The sequence below is a fragment of the Athene noctua genome, chromosome 1, assembly GCF_965140245.1.
Source record: "Athene noctua chromosome 1, bAthNoc1.hap1.1, whole genome shotgun sequence".
Classification (NCBI taxonomy): domain Eukaryota; kingdom Metazoa; phylum Chordata; class Aves; order Strigiformes; family Strigidae; genus Athene; species Athene noctua.
In genome coordinates this window covers 104,441,606-104,460,039 of record NC_134037.1, presented here as the reverse complement: position 1 = coordinate 104,460,039, position 18,434 = coordinate 104,441,606, and the positions used below count along the sequence as shown (strand labels likewise).

Below are 18,434 nucleotides of genomic sequence, written 5' to 3'. Positions count from 1 at the left end.
AAAATTCAGCTTTGTGGTTTAGTCTTCATAATCTCAGGCATACCTTTCTTTCTACCCTTAGGCAGTAAATGTAGAACGCTATAGGTAAATTCTGTGTATTCGGTTTATTTAACAACACTTACTACACTATGGTGGACAGCTAAAGCCAGGCAGTGCCAGACTGCTGCCTAAGTAAATCCTGGTGAGGAGATTCATAAAAGCTGAGCTACATCTATCTGGCTGCAACTCCCAGTAGCAGGAGAGCTGCCTATTTTCTAAGGGAAGAACATTTCACCTGGAAACTGCAGACTTCATGAGTGGATATTGTTTAAATCAACAGATTATACGTATTGGTCTTGACTCAGTTTAATATCTAACTGAGTTAGTAAGGCTGAAATAATTAGAAATTGTGACTAGAAAGGGAAATGGAGTGTGACAGATTAAATCAAAGAAACAGAAACTGTTGTTTCTTTGGTGACAGGAGAATACGCAGAAATAGAAGATAAAGTGTTTGATGTGGAACTCCTTCTCTAAGACAAAATAAAAAATTCACAAGGTAATTCAGGTGAGTGAAGGGTTATTCAGGTGAGTCTCTGTCATTCAACAGGTGGTTCAACTCAAGAAATAAGACAACAAACCCAGAGCAAGAATCTGATAATAATCACTGCCATGGCTAATTTTAGGGCGAAAAAACCCCAAATAAAGACCTTTGCAAAGTGGCCGATGGCACTGCCAGCCTGGGGCGTGAGGAGAGAAGGGCAGGCAGGGCCAACACAGCAGTGAGCAGGAGCCACGGCTCCATCCCTAGTCCCCGGTCTTTGCCTTCCATAACAGCTCTCTTGCTTAGGGTCAGACAACTAAACGCTGTACTGGTGTGTTGCTCGCATTTTGTGCAAGGACAATTAACACCCATTCACCAGAAATGCCTGGATTGAGGTTGATTGTCTTAGAGATGGTTATTTTCTAAGATCTAATTTTGGGTTCAGCTGAGTGGAATCAAGCCGGAGGTCTGACTGCGAGTGCTCAAGTCTGCACACAGCAGATGCAGATATTTTTCAGACAAATTAGGGAAGAGACCTCTGTGATGCACATAAACTGCTCTGTAATGATTATGGATATTATTTGAATGTTTCAGTGCTCATGAGATGACTATACAGGGTTAAATCAACACTACTGTTGGGAAAACAAGCAGAAAAGGGAAAAAGAATAATATAATTTCCTTAAATGAGCAACTTGTGTACACTCTGCTCACCATCAGTTTGCATGTTCTCATGTGGCTCCACACAACTCCTTCCCGTGCTTCCAAAGGGCATTCACTCAAGTGAATCACCCAGGAGATGTTCTCCTCTTGCAGAGACATCCAGTTTCCTTTGCACCCTGTGACACACAACTACCCAGGAACAAAATTTTTCCCCACAGCTTCCTCACATAATCAGTGCATGCCCTGCATCCCTCTTTGGGGTGAAAATTATTTGAGAAGAAGGGAAACGAAATCTTTCTGCCAGTACCCACACCCTGTCCAGGTCAATGGCAGCTGCCTGTCTTTGGGTGCTTTTGGAAAGGATCTAAGGCTGTCTGGTCCAGTTTGAAAGAAGTGATGCCTACCTTGTTTCTTAATATTGGTCTCTAAGCCTAGAAAACCAAAAGTGGGTGGTTCTGGGTTAAACTTGAAGGAATTTACTCTTCTGAAAAAGTGAAGTGACAGTATGTTTTGCAGAAGTTTTTATGAAGAAGTGACTTCTCACAGTATTTACTTAGCCTGTACCAGCACAACATCTGACTATCTTCCAAATACCTAAATATGCCAGTGTCTTTCATTTTTCTTTCTTTTTTTAGCTTGCAGGGAAAGTAGCTTGATTAGCATGTTTTTGTTTGCTTGTGTTTGTGCTTAGATGTGGTTGTACCTGGCAACTGTGTGTGAAGAAATTAATGAGGCAAAGTTAAGTCAGAGAGATGAGGTTTGCAATTAACACTGAATGTGGTGAGATCTATAGTTATTCTTATCTCTTGTGAAAATGAATTAACTTGCCCTAGGAGAGTTGTGTCTCCTGCCTTCATGGGTTTTTCTACATTAGTTGGCATTTCTTGGTTTTGATAGCACATACCAGCTGCAGGACGTAATGTGATGCAAAATCCATCCATGAACAGAGAGTCAGGAAGACTGGATGATCAGCTACACATGCCACTGCTCCTTTTTCAAAAAAATGCTGCAGATGCACCATTAGCAGAGAGGAAAAGCTTCATTTATTTGAACAGAAGGATTCTGACTGATCTAGAAAATGCCCAGCAAAAGGTAAAACACAGACTGCCATACTCCATCCTCCTTTGCTCATTCACAAGTAGCAACCGTTCACAAATCAAAGCCTAAAATTGTATTTCAGAGAAAATAAAAACTTATGCCTACCTTTGAAAAGTAATCTAAAGCTGTTTTTCACCACATGTGCAGTCACAGGCAGAACTCATCATTGTCACCAGATAGCTCTTATGAACATAGTACACACATGTTTTCATTTCCATGGTTTTCATTGTAGCGTCCCTGATGAATGCTAGTTTATTGACTTGGAAGCTACGGTCTGAGTGCTCTGTGAAACCTGTCTTCTTCTAAGCTTTTTCTCTGTCTTCCCTTTTTTGATTTGGTGTTGTAAAATGCTGTGTAAAGCTATCCTTCATGCTCAAAGCAAACCACCATAGTACAGGACAAAGTATTTTTTAGAAAGTGCCGAATTCACAGAAAAATTGTTCCAAGAACTGAAGGAACTCACAGCAGTTCTTGATGATATTCAGTGAATAGTCAATTAAAACATGTATTTGCTGGAATTTAGGAGAAGTCAAGAACAGTTTCAACATTTCAATAGATTTCTGGCCTCTCTTTTCAAAGCGAAAGTGTTATTAAAAAATGTAAAACAAACCACCAATATCAGAAAGCACAAGTCTGATGCCGAGAAACACTTCATGCCAAAATAAGTATTTTAAAACAGTTTTTTTTTTCTTGTTTGTGCATCAAACCAAGAAAGTGCATTAAAAACTCAGCTTTTTCATAGTTCTACAGAATCTCTTCTGTTTTGGGACCACGGAATCGCCAGGCTATCATTAATGGAGTACTGGTACTTGTGCCAGTCTCAAGGTAATTTTTCAGAATGAGTTGTTTCACAGTTTTGGGCTGATTCAAGTTTCTCTACAGTGCCCTTAGGTTCATACAGATCCCTGATTTTTGTATGTAGAAATAGAAATACAGGTCACAGACACTCACAGACAATAGAAGAAAGGAATACATAAATAACTGGGGCCCCAATCGCGCATAGCATTTAACTATCTTGATGCTCTAGGTACTTCTTTCGCAATGAAGATTATGGGGTATAAATGCAGTTCTATGATTTAACCCATCTCTATGGAAATTAATTCTGACTCTGTATTTTGGGGCAGAAGTCCCATTGGGACACCTGAGAGTAAAGTTTGCTGCAAAGATGTTTGCTCATTTTGTGTACAAAGTTTTGCTTCTTGCGTTAGATCCAGTGTGGGTCAAAGTTGCTTTACATCACCTTGACTGGTTCCAAAGGAAAGCTTCAAATAAACCAGGATCATTGCAACATTGTCTGTTGAAATACATCCAGGTAAGTCAGCATGGCTTAACTTGGGCAAATGAAATCAAGTAAACTTACATCCATCTTGCACAATTCAGCTTGGTTTTGCTTCCTACCTGCTGCACAGGATGCTCACAAAGCACCAGAATATTCTTCAGGTAATACATGCAGCATAGATAGGGACTGTCATTATATCTTAACAATTTAGGAGATGAAGGGGAGAAATGTTAATGCTTTGCATTTATTTACTTTTACAGCATGCCATAAAGATTAAAAATACATTGTACACAAGTGCAGTATTTAATGTAGCACTTTAATTACATTCAAGTGTGTTACTAAATAGTCTTGAGAAAACCTTAATGACCAGCTGTTCTACCCTCTTCCCATATGTCAGAAATGGTTTCAGAAATCACATTCTGGGACAGTAAGGTTGTATAATTAGACAGTGTATAGTTAACACTTCTAGATTTTCCTCTTAAACTGCGGGCCCTTTTCACTAACATATTGTGGTTTTGTGCCAGTTTGGCACAACACAATTATGCAATGTGCCAAACTGCAACTGAGATGTACAAACTCTCAGAGACATGTTATGATTGCACCATTATCTTTTTATATCTTTTTCATCATTAGGAATGGATGCTTTTTATGTTATGTAAGATTCAGCTTTTTATGGCCAACAAATAAACTTAGTAAATAGGACTATAAATTTTTAATACTTCTTCCATAATGCCATTTGTCTAATCAGAATTAGATGGTTACTGTAACCCCACATCAATTTTCACCAAAAAAAGGCATCATTCCAAGAACAGCAGCTATGGACAAAAATTTCAAAGGAGGTACCTTTTGGCCCAGTTCAGGAATGCACTTAAGCACATGCTTAGTGTTAAGCACATGAGTGCTTATATAGAGGCATGCGCTGAATCTGGATCAGAAAATTATTTATGCCAAACAAATAAAATAAACACTTTCTGGAAGTAAGCAAGTATACAGGCAGCTCAGTCTTTTGAACAATTATCATCCCTCTTCCTGTTAACATCTAAAAATGACAGTGTTTTTCTGGGACGTTTATTATTTTGCAAGACAAAACACATCCACAGTTTGCAAGGTGGGGGGGGGAGGAATTTGTGCGAACACATTAAGCACAAGCCGCCAGCCGAGCCATCAGCACTCGGCGCACAGACGATCCATCCTGGCCGAGCCGAGGGGGGGCTGCGGGAGGCAGCAGCTTCACCATCCTGACAAGAGAGGTTTACGGCAGGTTGGTTTTTTTTTTTTTGGTTGTGTTGGTTTTTTGTGTGTTTTTTTTTTTTTTTTCCTGAGCTTCAATTTCCAACGACTTATTTAGATGTAAGCAATGACAGCTGTAATCATGTTTTAAATCTTGCTTTGTATCCTTAGTTATAATGTTGTTCAATTAATATTCAGAATAATGGAAGTGATGTGCCCCTTTGAAAAAGACTTGAATGCAGGCCAAAGCTTTGGGAAACTGATTCTCAAGAGGATTAATCAGCATTTAAAACTTGCATTAATAAAAATCTGATCTTCTACTGTGTGGCATGCATAATACTTTTCATTTTTAAGCATTTTATTTTAATAGTGTGGTATCCTTTGTCCTGATTTTTAAAGGGATTTTAAAATCTAACTCCTTCAAATCAATCCTGCTTTGACCCCTGTGCATTCTTTTACTGAATATAAAAACATTAAAGAAATCCTTAGTTCACAAATACCTCTATTACTAAGGATGAGGAAAGTACACTGCACAAGCATGCTTGTAATAGAAATGATATGTAACTTCCACAGGAATTTATCTTAGACAAGGGCTCACCTTTGCATCTTAATTATCAATGCAATAAAAACACAAATTTACACATAATTATTTAAAAGTTTGAAGGTAAATTACACCCAGAGAACACACAAAGAGCCCTGGTAGGCTCCATAAAAAGTGCTCTCAGTATTTGACATGACTTTTTTCTCTGTTATAAGGAATATTGTTGTACCCTATGCCATCAAGATTGAATCTATATCTGAAAGACAGACTTAATCTATGTTTTGTGTGTTCTCCTGATCTTATTAGTGGGTTAGAGAAACAAGAGGATTTTGTATAAAGTTTCGCATATAAATTCAATTCTAGTAAACCAGCTAATTTACATGCTAAACAGCCAGCAGTTGGTAAGACAGTTTTGTTTCATGTCAACTGCAGAAGCTAAATGTATTCTATAAATGCTAGAAAACATTATTTCTTATGAAGAGGCATTTTAATAGCAAATAGCTCACTCAGATCTTCTACAAAACAGAGAAATCTAGTTGAGAAATTCTTGAATCCTTACTCATGTTATTGAAAGGCAACAGTTTGCGCTCTGAGTATGGACCATCTGCTTTTACTTTGTTTCATACCTAATGTGATGCTTCAGTTCATCATAAAGCAATCAGTTTTCTAAAGGGTGCCAGAGGTTCTTAAAAGTTATTTTTATAAACTTGCTGTCTTCAAGAAATAGAAGGTAAAAGTGTTTTGTTTAAAAACGGTAACTATAAAGTGTATTGTATCCAACGGAATGTCAAAATTTGTAGTCTCTTAGGCACTGAGCAGGACTTTGAAATGCTGCAAAGAAAAATGAATCATTAAAAATATGCCTTCTTTACCTACAGTGAACAGCGCACCAGCATGAGAATAAAAGTGTGAGAGGGAAAGGGTGTTAAACAGATGTGCATGTGTTTGAACTAGGTGCTGATTTAGTTTTTTTGGAGTAAAGACAGGAAGGCTCCAATTTAAGATGCTCTCTGCCTGAGTTCCCAAGATCTAGGTCTGGCCTAGATCATGCATAGAGATAATCAGAGCAAGTCCCTACTGTTTCTGTACTGTAAGAGAGGGACAAGCAGGAGTTACTTTGGTACCGCCTTGTTGTCCCATCAAGCACTACCTGCCTGTTTCTGGTTTCCGAGGATAACTCTGATGCTACTGCTCACAGACCAAAGTATTTCCCCATGACTGAAATCCTGGCCATAAAAAGTCTATGACAAAACACACGGTCAAGATTTCCAACTGTGCTAGGACGTTCTCTTGAGCTGAAAGACACCTAGATTCAAATGCAAAAGATGACGGATAAAATGTATATGAGCCTATTGGATAAATATCCTGACACTGGCTGTCATCTCTAGCCTCCCTCCTCCCTCACCATATCCAAAGAACATGGCTTCTGCCTGTCTTTGGTCATCTCTGAAGAAGGATAGAGAAGTCCCTTCAAAATTCGGTCTGCAGTGTTCAGATCTACAAACATAGGCCATAGCTAGCGTATAAGGCTGTGTCTAATTTGAAAACAAGCCCATCCTCTCACACTGAAGTGACATATCATGACTTGAGTCCACACTTAAATTTTGTACACCTAAATTGTGTCCAGCCTGCCTACCAGGAACAGTGCCTGGGAGTGAAGCTCTTTCCTTTTTCTCTGCCTGAGCAACACCTGAAAGTGAGCTAGTGGCATGCCCTAACTGTGAGACACCGCCCAGTCCCTGGCCAGGCCAGCAATTGAGGGACAGCTTTCGGGTTTCTTGTCAACTGCCTTGTACAGGGATGAGAAGGGAACATCCAAAATGATGGTGAGCAACTGCTACAGCTCAGCCTGAGAGGGCAGAACACCAGTCACCCCATGTAGGGTTTTATTGCAGAAATCATTACATGCACTAAATTTACCTAATCCCTACTACAGAAAAGCAGAGCTACAGTTAAACGACAGTGAGCATGTCTGATGCATCACTGCAGGGAGCCTGGGTCCTGTTTTTCTGTGTTACTGGACCACAGTCTTCCTTTTGGTATCTTCTACACTTTTCTTGTTCTCTCTTTTTAGGCTCTTAATTGCCATGAGGAACCAACCTCCTTCATGTAGTCAAGGCTGTTATCATTCCAATCATGGCTCCAGTCCTTCCTCCTTGCTCCTTGGGGCTCCAGATGTCCCTCACCCTGATCTTTCTCCCTGCTTCCCTTGCCGCTTCCAGGCTGCCTTGCTCTGGGCTGTGCCAGTACTGGATTAGACTGAATACAAGTCCCACATTCTTTATTACAGAGTCAGCATTTCTTCCTCGTTCCTTGCCTGGCTGCCGCCCAGCAGGTTATTTTTGGACCTACACTAGCTGGCCCAGAGCACAGCCATGCCAGGGAGGGTACTAACAGCTAAACGCTGCCGAGGATTGTTTGCCAGTGCCTGAGCTCGAAATGAAGTGTTGTTTTATTTGGGACACAGACAAAGGATAAACCTCCCTGAGGAGAAGGGCAGTAGAGGGTAAGGTTTGTAAGCGTCCAGCATGGAAGGGTTAGCTGGGGGAAGGAGAGGCATGGCTGGGCAGCTGTCCCTTGTAGTTCCTTCCCTGTAACCAGCAGCGCTGGAAATCCACAGGCTGGGGGTGCGAGAGATAGTGCTGTGAGAGGGATTAAGCTGTCTGCGTGTTTTCCTCCCCTCCCTCCTAGCCACTGGCTGGCCTTCACCACTGCTTTCCCAAGCCAGGATGGGAACTCTGCTCCTGGGACATGTGGTTCCCACACCTCCCTCTGGGTCAAGGCAAGAAGCAGCAAAACTGCAGCAGTACTGCAGGATTGTCCTGTGGGCCTGGGTGAATTGGGGCTGGGAGACATTGGTCTAGCAGGTAGGTCATGATTCAGGCATTTCTTCTCACCCCATGCCTCCCCCTCCCAAGACAACGATCATTGCAAGCCCATGGAGTTCAAGCTGTAGGTCAGGCAGAGTGTGTATGGGGACAGGTGTTGAGTGGTAAGAGGGTGCAAATGAAGGGGGCAGGAGGAGGGGAAGGAGAAGGGATGGCAGAAGCAGGACTGGAAATAACATCTATGTAATGGTTGGGAAAGACAGATTTGGTTGAACTTTCTGGATAAGAGTTAATCCTCCATGAGGAGGTACAAACCCTGCAACATCTTAGTTAGGTGTCCTTCCTATGATATATTCATTTTATTTAGAACCAAAAGTAATTTTACCTTCTCTGGAGCACCTGCTCTCATTGTAAAACGTTGCGTCATACTTCAGTGGTCCTTATGCCTTTAGAGTCAGAGGACCACCAATGATGTATACTTTTCTTGGAGCCAGCTTGGAATAGCTTATAGAGGTCTGAATTTCTGCACTGGAGAACATCCCTTTAAAAATATCTCGTGCTGAGCAACTTTCAACACATGCTGTGAGGAGCACATGATACCATTGCACCTTCTCAATCTCACTGTAGTGGCTGCAGGTCTTGGAGGAAGCCTGAGTGCCCTTAGAGCAGCCAGTGAGCAGATGCAGTGGGGTTGCTGTGGTACCTGAGCTGTCTTATTTGAAGCCAGGGTAAATCTGCAGGGGCCAGCTTCCCTCACAACTTGCAGCTAGGTGTGACCTGAGGACATAGCAGCAGCTACAGGGCCAATGTCCTGCCTCTAGCAGATGGCAACCATGGATGCCTGGAGAACAGTGTTAAATCCTGTGGCAGAGTCATGACATGTTGCTAGCTTATTTCTTAACCTTTCACTTTCTACTGCAGTGTTTTTGTGAAAAAAATGTTATTGTTATACTTGAATTTATCATGCTGTTGGAGAGCGCTGGGCGTGAGTCAGCCTTGAGGCAGTAAGATGGACAAGATGAGCTCTTGAAGTACCTTTCCAGACCTATTTCTACAAGTCTATGAGCAGAACAAAATGAACTCAAGATGTTTTCCCAGAAGAGAGCAAATAAAGGAGCCATTTCTTTGAATTCTACACAGATTGAATATGAATAAAATGAATCCCACATCTGGTCCATTCTTCTTTTTCATTTCTTTAAAGAACAGATACAATAATGCCATACACACACACAAAAACCAAGCAGGGAAGATCACATCAAGGGTGCCTCAGGTTTTCCTTTCTGTCTCTTTTCAAAATGGCAAAAGATTAAAACAAAAAAAAATATCTGCATGCCCCACATGCTTAAATAAAAACAACAGCTCTAGCTAAACCATGATAGTCCCCATGCTGAGTGTTACAAAACCAAAATCTGAGAAGGGAAAGGAGTTGGCAGTGGCCAGAAAGGGCTGTCCTCACAGGGTGGAGGGCTCAGAAAGCTTTTTGGCTCACAAGAATTTGTGATATGAAGGTAAGCAGCTGGACTCCCTCCACAATGTGTGAAGGAAGTTTGACGCCTGGTGACTCCAAAAAGCCAGAGTGCTGAGCAGAAACCTGCTTGTCCAAGACAATGACAACCACTGGAGAGACAGATTTGCCCATCACCCCATCTCTGAAAGCCACTCAGATGCCCAGCTCAGGCCAGGGAGCAGATACAGTGTATGGCAGCCCCTCCAAGTTGTGAACAATGAACACTGTCATGTGCCAGATATTTAGGATGAGCCCTATCTTGCAGTTTGTTTGCTCAACTGAATTGTCTTTTTTGAACCTTGCAAGGCTCCAGACAAACCATATACATTGGTCTTATAAATATTTATTAATTTCCCCTTTGTTAGCTAATTGTTTTGCAACACAGATTACTTTCTTCATTAAACAGATTGCTAAAATGCTATTCCACAATACATTTATTGTTAATTCTCTACTTAGTTAAGAATGTATGTTTTTTGGATAGTGAAACAACTATGCATAGTGCCTGACAGGTTAGCTTTTAAAATTAACTTTGTGTTTGGGTTTGAATGGTCAGCAGCAAGGAAGATACTCCTTAAATACATTCTTAAAAAAATCACTAAATAAGTGTACCTCAAAATTCGTGTAGAATCAGAATTATGCAATTTTCTTGCACATTACCTTCTGCCTACTGTATCTGCTAATAACATTTCTGAATCAGATTAGTTGTACTAAGTTTATCTCTCCCCAGACAGCAAATTTTTGATATGCTGTAGCTAACTTTTAAGATGCATTTTGACATAAATTGTTTAAAAATCCTGTCTCTTATTTTGTGCATAAATTTATTTTGTTCAATTTTTTCCTTTTGGTAGCCTCCTTTTGCCGTTTGCAATTCTTGTTATGTACATGCTTTAGAAAGAACGCATCCACATTTGAGTGGCTAATCAAGAGGAACTAACCAAAATAATCACTTTCTAGTACTTGAAAATATTCTAATTTTTTAATGGAGAATATGCATTCTTAAATTAAATATACATAATAAGTAATAAGTAGTAATAAGAATAAAGTGGGCTCTGTAAGAATGAATGTTATGTTTTAAGCAAAATGCATTTGATTTGCTGGGTTCAAAGCTGCTTTGAATCAGTAAGAATCAGTGCAAAAAATGGGGTGAGTAGGATAGAGAGCCTCATAATGCTCAAAAATTGTCCATAATTTTATGGATTTTAAATATAAAAGTTGGCAGTGGCAAAAGCTAAAAGCCATTAGGAGAGCTCCTATTGTGCAACACATCAGTAATCGTAACTCATAATCTTAGGGAGGAAAAAACCTAACTAGAGTTTTCCAAAATTTTCATAACTGTACTTGAGTCTTGTCTTGATGTTTACTACAATGATGGCATTGTTTGAAATGACATAGCCTAATGCATATATGAATCCTGCTTGAAAAGAGCTACTAATTAACATGAATAGTCTTCTTCTCTGAAGGTCATTTATTACAAAGTTCATTTTTCAGCCGAGCATTGCTAAAGTAGTCACCCCCGCTAACAGCCATTAGATTAAGAGACTTAGGTCTGTTCTCTTCCTGACACTGGGTCAGGATTTTCAAAGAAAGAGGCTCTTCGATGCCAAGAAGCCCTTAAAAATAATATTTGAGCAGAAAAAGAATGGATGTAATTACATTGTAAATATTTCTGTGGTTATTGAATTAATGAAGATAATTCTATTCATTTTATCTTAAAAAAACCTCACACCAAGTTTTCTTTATCTGATGTTCCAGTGCAGCTCTTCCCCATGGGACCTTTGATTTCTTGTCATAACGATTCATTAAAACTGAGATACACTGAATATTTAACATCTGATGTGTGAGCATGTTCACCTATTGCCAGATACTAGGCACATGAAGCCCCAGGTGCCTCTGCCTCCCCTTTGGAAGCCCCAGAAAGGCTTTCTGTCTCTGCATGAATGCCAGCCACTGCTGCTTCTCCAGTGACAAGAGACCTCCAAATCCAAAGGGCACTGATTTACCACTGCCAGACTTACAAATTTGCACACTGCTACTTCACGAGGACTTCAGTGATGCCACCTGAGCCATCAGTATCTAATTCTGAAATAATGTATGTCCAGGACCCTCATTAATACCATTTCCATGATGTTCACTTGGATATAGGTTTAGAAACTGTAATGAAAGAAAGTTACTGCTTGGGCTAAGGGACATCCCCTCTGGTGAATTTCTTCGTCAAGTCTGTGGACATGTGGTGCTAAAGGAGTTAAGGATCCTTGCTGTGGTCACAAAAACTTGTTCATCCTTGTCAGCTAGTTACAAACAGGTATGGGGTCTTTTGGACTGGCGTAAGATGTGAAATACACTGCTCTCCTGAATGTTGGTGCCATGCCCATGCTAGCTTGGTGCGCCACTGAGGTTTTGTCAAGCCTTTGCTCTATTTTCTTATGATGCTTGCCTCCCATCTGAGCAGGCCAAGGGTGAGATCTTTGGTAGTCAATTGGAACCAAAGTCATTGCCATACTGATCCCTGGTTTGGGGCTACTCTTGTCAGCAAAGAGGAGGTTCTGCAAGCCAGTGGGGTTGTGGGGATGGGGAAGGAACAGGAGCTCTTAAGAAGAGCCAAGAAACACATGGAACTTCTTTGACATGACAATTTTGGGAAACAAAGCTCCTCGCTGATAGCTAGCTTGCAGAGAAGCCAGCTGAGGTAATAAGAGCAGCAGGAAAATCCCACAGACCAAAAGGCACTCATAAAAATCTTATGCTTGGCCCACAGGATTTGTGTCCCCTTCTCCTCTGGCCATGCCACTCTCTCTGGAGCCAGGCTTCCTTGGGCTCCCAGTGGCTACATTGGGCTGCTGGATATCAAAGCTCCAAACATGAGAAAACCCCTCCAAGTTGGAAGGACAACAGTGCTGAGAGAGCAGCAAGGTACCCTTCTGCCCCTTCCACTCTTCCCTGTCCTCACCACCCCCGGAGCAGAAAGATTGTAGATACGATGGAGGGGAGTGGGACACTTGTGATGTGGCTGGACCGCTTCCCCCTGCCAGCTTCCACAGGGTTTTTGCTCCTCTCCACTTGTGTTAGCAGAGGGGAGCATATGGGCCTTGGAGATTTAATGTTTCATGGCTTACTTGGCTGTCAAAATGTTTTACATTATTATTTGTTGCAACATTCACGGTGATCATCTTTAAGGAAAAAAAAACCTGTGCGGCAGGTCCCTAGATGCCCTTGCTGGGAGCAGATGTCGGAGCAAGAGCATTGTTAAGCCTCTCTTGGATTTTTCATTTCCCATCCTTTGTACAGCCAACAAGGTGAGACATGGCGCGCACACACAGCCTCTGTCACTGCCCAGCAGGACCCACTGCGTTAGTTTAGGAAGATTGAAACAGGGAAACTGGCAGATTTATAGGGTGCTGAGACAGATTTGTAATCTGTATTGATGGCATCATGCCCGACCATGTGACAACCAAAGCAGATAAGCCTATGACTGAACTGAAAAGATTTCTTAAAGCTGGTAATCGATATTGAGCATCTCAGTCTGTTGAGCTATCAGGTTTGGAGATCTCCACATGTGCAGATTGGGGGTGGAGGAGATCTCTGGGTTTGTAAAGCAGGGAGGTGCTGAGCTACTGCTAAGCCACAGCCTGGCATGGTGCTGTAGGTTACCGGTACCTGCTGCTGCAGGAGAGATTTCAGCTGGGGAGGGGCTCTAGAAAAGCCATGGGAAGACTTTGTTTATTAGGGAAGAAGATCCAGAAGCAAAGGGCTAATGAGTAAGGAATTACTTGCAAGTACTCGTGTTTCAAAAGCAGTCCCAAACTTAATGGACTTCCTAAAAGAGATATCCCCCTTCCAGGGGTTTCTTCCAGAGCTCCTGTTAAAATGAATAAAATGGTCTGACTCTTTGTAAAGTTCCAGGAAGCAACTGTTCAAGCCACCATTGTCCATAGTGCACGATTTAAAAAAAGTCTACCCTCAGTTAGATGGCCTGGGACAGAGCTCCCTCCAAAAGTCACTGCCTGCATTTTCTGCTGCCTTTCAGACGGGGAAGAGAGCTGGTGCCTGTCAAGAGAAGTCGTGTATGGGTAGCACCTCCTCAGAAATAGCATTCCCATGAAAGGAAAAGAAGTTGTCTCCAGATAATCAAGCCTTGTGCTTTGTTTCCACGAGATGACTGGATATTATGAAGCTTGGACTGGTTAGACTGGCACATAAACATGAAGGGAGAAGCTGAGCCTTTCTATTTCTCTGTATTTACGGGGCAAGACAGCTGGGGTTCAAACACACTCTGTATTATGAAGCACCTATTAATATCATCTCCTGATGGAGAACAGGGTATTTTTTTCTTCTTAAATGTTTAATTAGCAGGCATTGTGTTATGTCTTCACTTCAATAAATTCTAGTTGTGAAAGATTTTGGGTGCACATGTGAATGAACGCTTGTCTTGAAAGACAGAGCAAAAAGAAATTCATAATCATGTTTCCCTTGTTGTATTTACTGTTTTGCTTCTAAAGGGAATATTACTCCACTAAGAGATTCATAATTAGGAGGATGCCAGATGGGTTATCAATGTGGTTTTAAATTTTTATACGTAGAGTGCTTGTTTTTGCAGGGGATGCTTTGGTTCCATGTACAATAGTTAAATATAAATGTCTTCTATGAGAGGACTGCTAACTATTCCATGATTCTGAATTTGCTGTTTATTTAATCCTTCTTTCCCTACCCTTTTATTTTTTTTTTCAGATGTTCTGGTGGAGTAGATTAACTGAATGGACCCACCAGGTGGAATAAAGCCTGAAAAAATAACTGAGATCCGTATCTCCACCTGAAAAAGCCAATAGCTTTACTAGTAAGAACAAGTGAAGAAAAGTCAGGACCTCGGACACCTTTCCAAAATGCCGGGGAAAGGTCTTGCTCTTGGACTGGTGTGTGCTTTGTGCCATCGCCCCAGAGAGGTGCAGCAGCATGGTACCAGTGGGAAGGACAAGACCAGGTGGGAACTAATGTGCTCACAAGGCAATTTCTGAAGGGAGGAGGACAAGTCAAAGATGACCAGAAAATTATGGTGTGACAAGGCCATGCACCAAACCCAACAAAAAAGGGACATGCCACCTTAACTCTTTTCTTCTGAGTCCCTTCTCTATTGTGAGCTTTTAGAGCTGCAATAAAGAGAAAGGAGCCATACACAATATAACGATAACCCAGATGACAGTGTCAAATCTGTATTCATTCTATGTGTAAGGGTTACTGAAGGAGAAGACACTGTTATTAAACACCAGGGAAGGGTGATAAGAGCGGACAAAAAAATATGGGCAACAGCAATGGGAATGGAATGAGGCTTAACCAAAGTCTATTAATGTTAACAAACTAGTTTATGAAAATCTTGATCAGGTTAGGGCAAACCCAAGCCACAACCTTAGACTTACCTTAAAAAATGTGTAGGGGTCAGCTCATCATCTCTGATGCAATTTTCAATTAAAAACCTCATTCCCACAGCATGTCTTGGTCTAAGGAGTCACAGCCTTGCAAACTCCAAAGCTGGAGCATGGAGCTGTTCTCTGGGGCAGAGGCCAGACTGAAGGCTGACTGATGAGAACAGATACAAAAAACTTTACGAAGAACTTTTAATTCAATGGCAGGTCATAAAAGGGAAAAGAAAGAACTCTCATGTATTTAAAAAGATGTTGGTTTTACATGTTGCAATCCTGTTGTACTGGTGTAAATGCAAATATAAATGCAGGAAACTGTTGGGTTATCAACAGAAAATCCCAGTGCTTAATGATAGGGACAATTAGGGAAGTGTCACATGAGATCGTTAGGTCATCCTCATTAGAGAAGTTTAAAATTACTTTTGATGAAATGCAAGACAGAGTTGTGTAGAGGAAGCTTTTGCATGGTATAGAGATTGGACCAAGAGGGGCATCCATGGTTTTGTGCAGACAAAGACAAAACTTCATGAGACATATTAGTTGGGGCTTTATTTAACTGAAATTCAAGACCTGCAGATGCTGGCTCTGTGACTTGCCACCAAGAGTCTGGCCTCATGTTTTCAAGTTTGCTCTAATGCTCTCTGTCTCCTCTTGGGAGAGATCTTACTGATGTGATAGAAATGTCTTTCTTTTCTTCACACAGAGCATCTCTACTTTTGAAGAAGTTTGTAGTACTGGAGCTCTTCTTCAGCTCTGTACATCTGCAGATTACAAAGCACACATCTTACAGTCTAACCTGGTATGTGAGTGGCAAAATTTCACTCTATATTGTTAATTCATCCATCCCTCTGCTTCTCTTTGGCTTTCCTCCCACAGAGCCTCTGGAGGGGGTGGGGGGGTGTCCCTCCTTCCTAGCAACAGGGAGAACAAGGGCAGGAGATGCTCAGAGAGAAGGCTGATATGACCTCAATTTCTGCAGCAATAGAGCCAGAAGGGTTTCTGTGGTGGGGTTTAAGTACCCTTGGTTTGCACAGCAGTGATAAATTTCACTAAATGCAACGGGGAACATGATGGTAATTAGGAGAAATGAAAAGATGTAGCAATCCAAATTGAAAGAGGTAACTGGCCAGTGAAGGAATGGCTGTGTGTCTGGTTGGAGGGTCATGTATGTCAGGCATGCTCTGCAGTTTATGAGCTGCACTGGTCTGTAGTCTTTTCAGTAAAGTCACACTCTCCCACCGGGTCTGGCCGGAGCAGCAGGGGTAGAAGTTTTTCAAACTTTCACCAAGGAAATTTTATGGGACGTTGCGGTCTATGTTCCCCTGCCTTGTCAGACCATAACAGCAGGTGTGCAACTTCGCTGGGCTTCGGGGACATTTTCCAAAAAATACTATGTTGAACCTCTCACATCTTCTGGGTGTGGATAAGAGGGAGAAACTGGGGAGATTTAAACCTCCCAAACTACTTGATTCTACAGCTACAGCTCCCTGTGCTTCTGTTTCTAACTGTAAGGGTGTCAGTAACCTTCTACTAACATGGGTGGATGTAAAACTTTTTCTGAGATTCCAGAACTGCAAGACTCTTACCTGTATCTTTGTTTTCCTCCTTGTGCTAATAACAGCAGCTATATTCCTAATAAAAATATTCAGAGTACCATGTTACGTCTGTTTCTTAAATTGTGATCATTATGTGACTAATCATAATAATAATATGATATTAGGGGGAAAAATGTTGGAAGATATTCCCTAGAGGGAAATGAATTTCTTTTTATCATCTACAGTAGTTTATTTCACATATTCATGACCCTCCTGGTATTTTTTTTTTTTTATGATGAGCCATAAAAATGACACAATACATTAGCAAAGTTCTCCGTTTATGCTAAAATGACCATATTCAAAAATAATAACAGAGACTTGTATCAGCAATGCAAAAGATGCATGAAGTAATTGGTGCTTAATTTGTACACAAACTGTCAAGGCAGTTTTCCTCACGGCCTGCATCTTCTGAATTCATTAGTCTCTAATTAAGGCCAGTTGGGACCAGCAGTTAGAAGGTTAAAGAGGTTCTGACAGCCCTAATCATTGCTCAGGAAGCTGAAAATGTATGCAAAGTCTCGGCAGATGGGGTGAGATCTGCTTCTGCCAAGTGATAACTGTTATTCCTTTGCACCTCCAAAGCTGTCATCCTAATAGGCACATTTTAAATTTATTAATGCTCTAGTTACAATGCATGCACAGTCTCTAATGGTATGTCATTCAGAGTATATAAACTGAGCAATTAACACATATTACCTGGTAATGGTAAAATTATTTGTTGCCTGTTTGATTTTTTTTTTCAGTTTCCTAATCCAGCAAGAATAGTCATAAGAAAAGACTTTCCTTTGTTAAAGAGGGGGAATTCTGAGCTGCTTGTTTGTTGGCCATTAATTCTTTGTTTCTACAGACAAAAAGCTCACAAGCCATAACTAACTTTTCTTTGATTTCCAGTGCCTCAAAGATTTGGGTAACAGGGATTATATGTTTTTCAAACTTGAAATCTAAAAATGTGTGCTTTGAATACTTCAAATACAATTTTAAAAGTTGTATTTCTTCTAAATTTTTTTCCAGTTCTTTTTAAAAACAATGTGTGAATTGCTCAGCAAATTGTTGTCCTACCTCCCTTCCCTATTGCTTTAGTGAGATGCCCATATTTTGTTCCCCTCCGTGGTGGTATCTCTCTCCTTAATCCTATTTGGCTTAAAGCTGCCTAATCAAGAGAAAGCCATGGGTTTAGGTCCCTCTGTCCATCGGAAGGCTTCAGCCACGGGAGGCCTTTAATTGCATGTAGCACTGGTGCAACGGCAGGTTGCAAGAAGGGATCTTCCAGCAGAGCCTCCCATGCAGGGAGCGGAGCAGCCACCCGAGCCCAGGAATCGCAAACAGTGCTAATAATGCTAAGATGTTAATGTAAGCAACAGAACAATTATGTACCCGGTGACTTATAGGCAGGCCAGGAACCTATTCCTCTGTTAGAATTAATTGATTTCTCTCTGTGTAATGCGCACAGCACAAATAGGGAGAGGTAAGGTAGTGGAATTGAATTGTGGGCCTGGCTCTACCCTCACCAGCCTGAGTCATGAGTGACTCCGAAAATATCAAAGGACTTCAAATGGTACAATATCGACATGAGACGCAGTCACAGATCAACTTTTTGCAGCGGAGATTTCTCCAGGTTGCATTTCAAACCTTAGCACCTGATGGCAAGTCATTGGAGATGAGACCCAGAGCGCTCCTGACAGCCAGCAACACCAATCTTGTGTTTTCTTAACACGTCAGCAGTCCTGCTGAAGTCAGAGGACAGTTTTCCCAAGCGAGGGCTGTG

At 41.3% G+C, this 18,434-nt stretch overlaps 1 long non-coding RNA gene across 1 annotated transcript; it reads left to right on the top strand.

The window, feature by feature from the left end:
- The first annotated feature begins 4,737 nt into the window (after positions 1-4,737).
- Positions 4,738-15,883, top strand: LOC141969922 (uncharacterized). Its single transcript, XR_012635116.1, has 3 exons — positions 4,738-4,818; positions 14,389-14,638; positions 15,778-15,883. It is a non-coding gene; the product is annotated as an uncharacterized LOC141969922 (long non-coding RNA).
- The last annotated feature ends 2,551 nt before the right edge of the window (positions 15,884-18,434 follow it).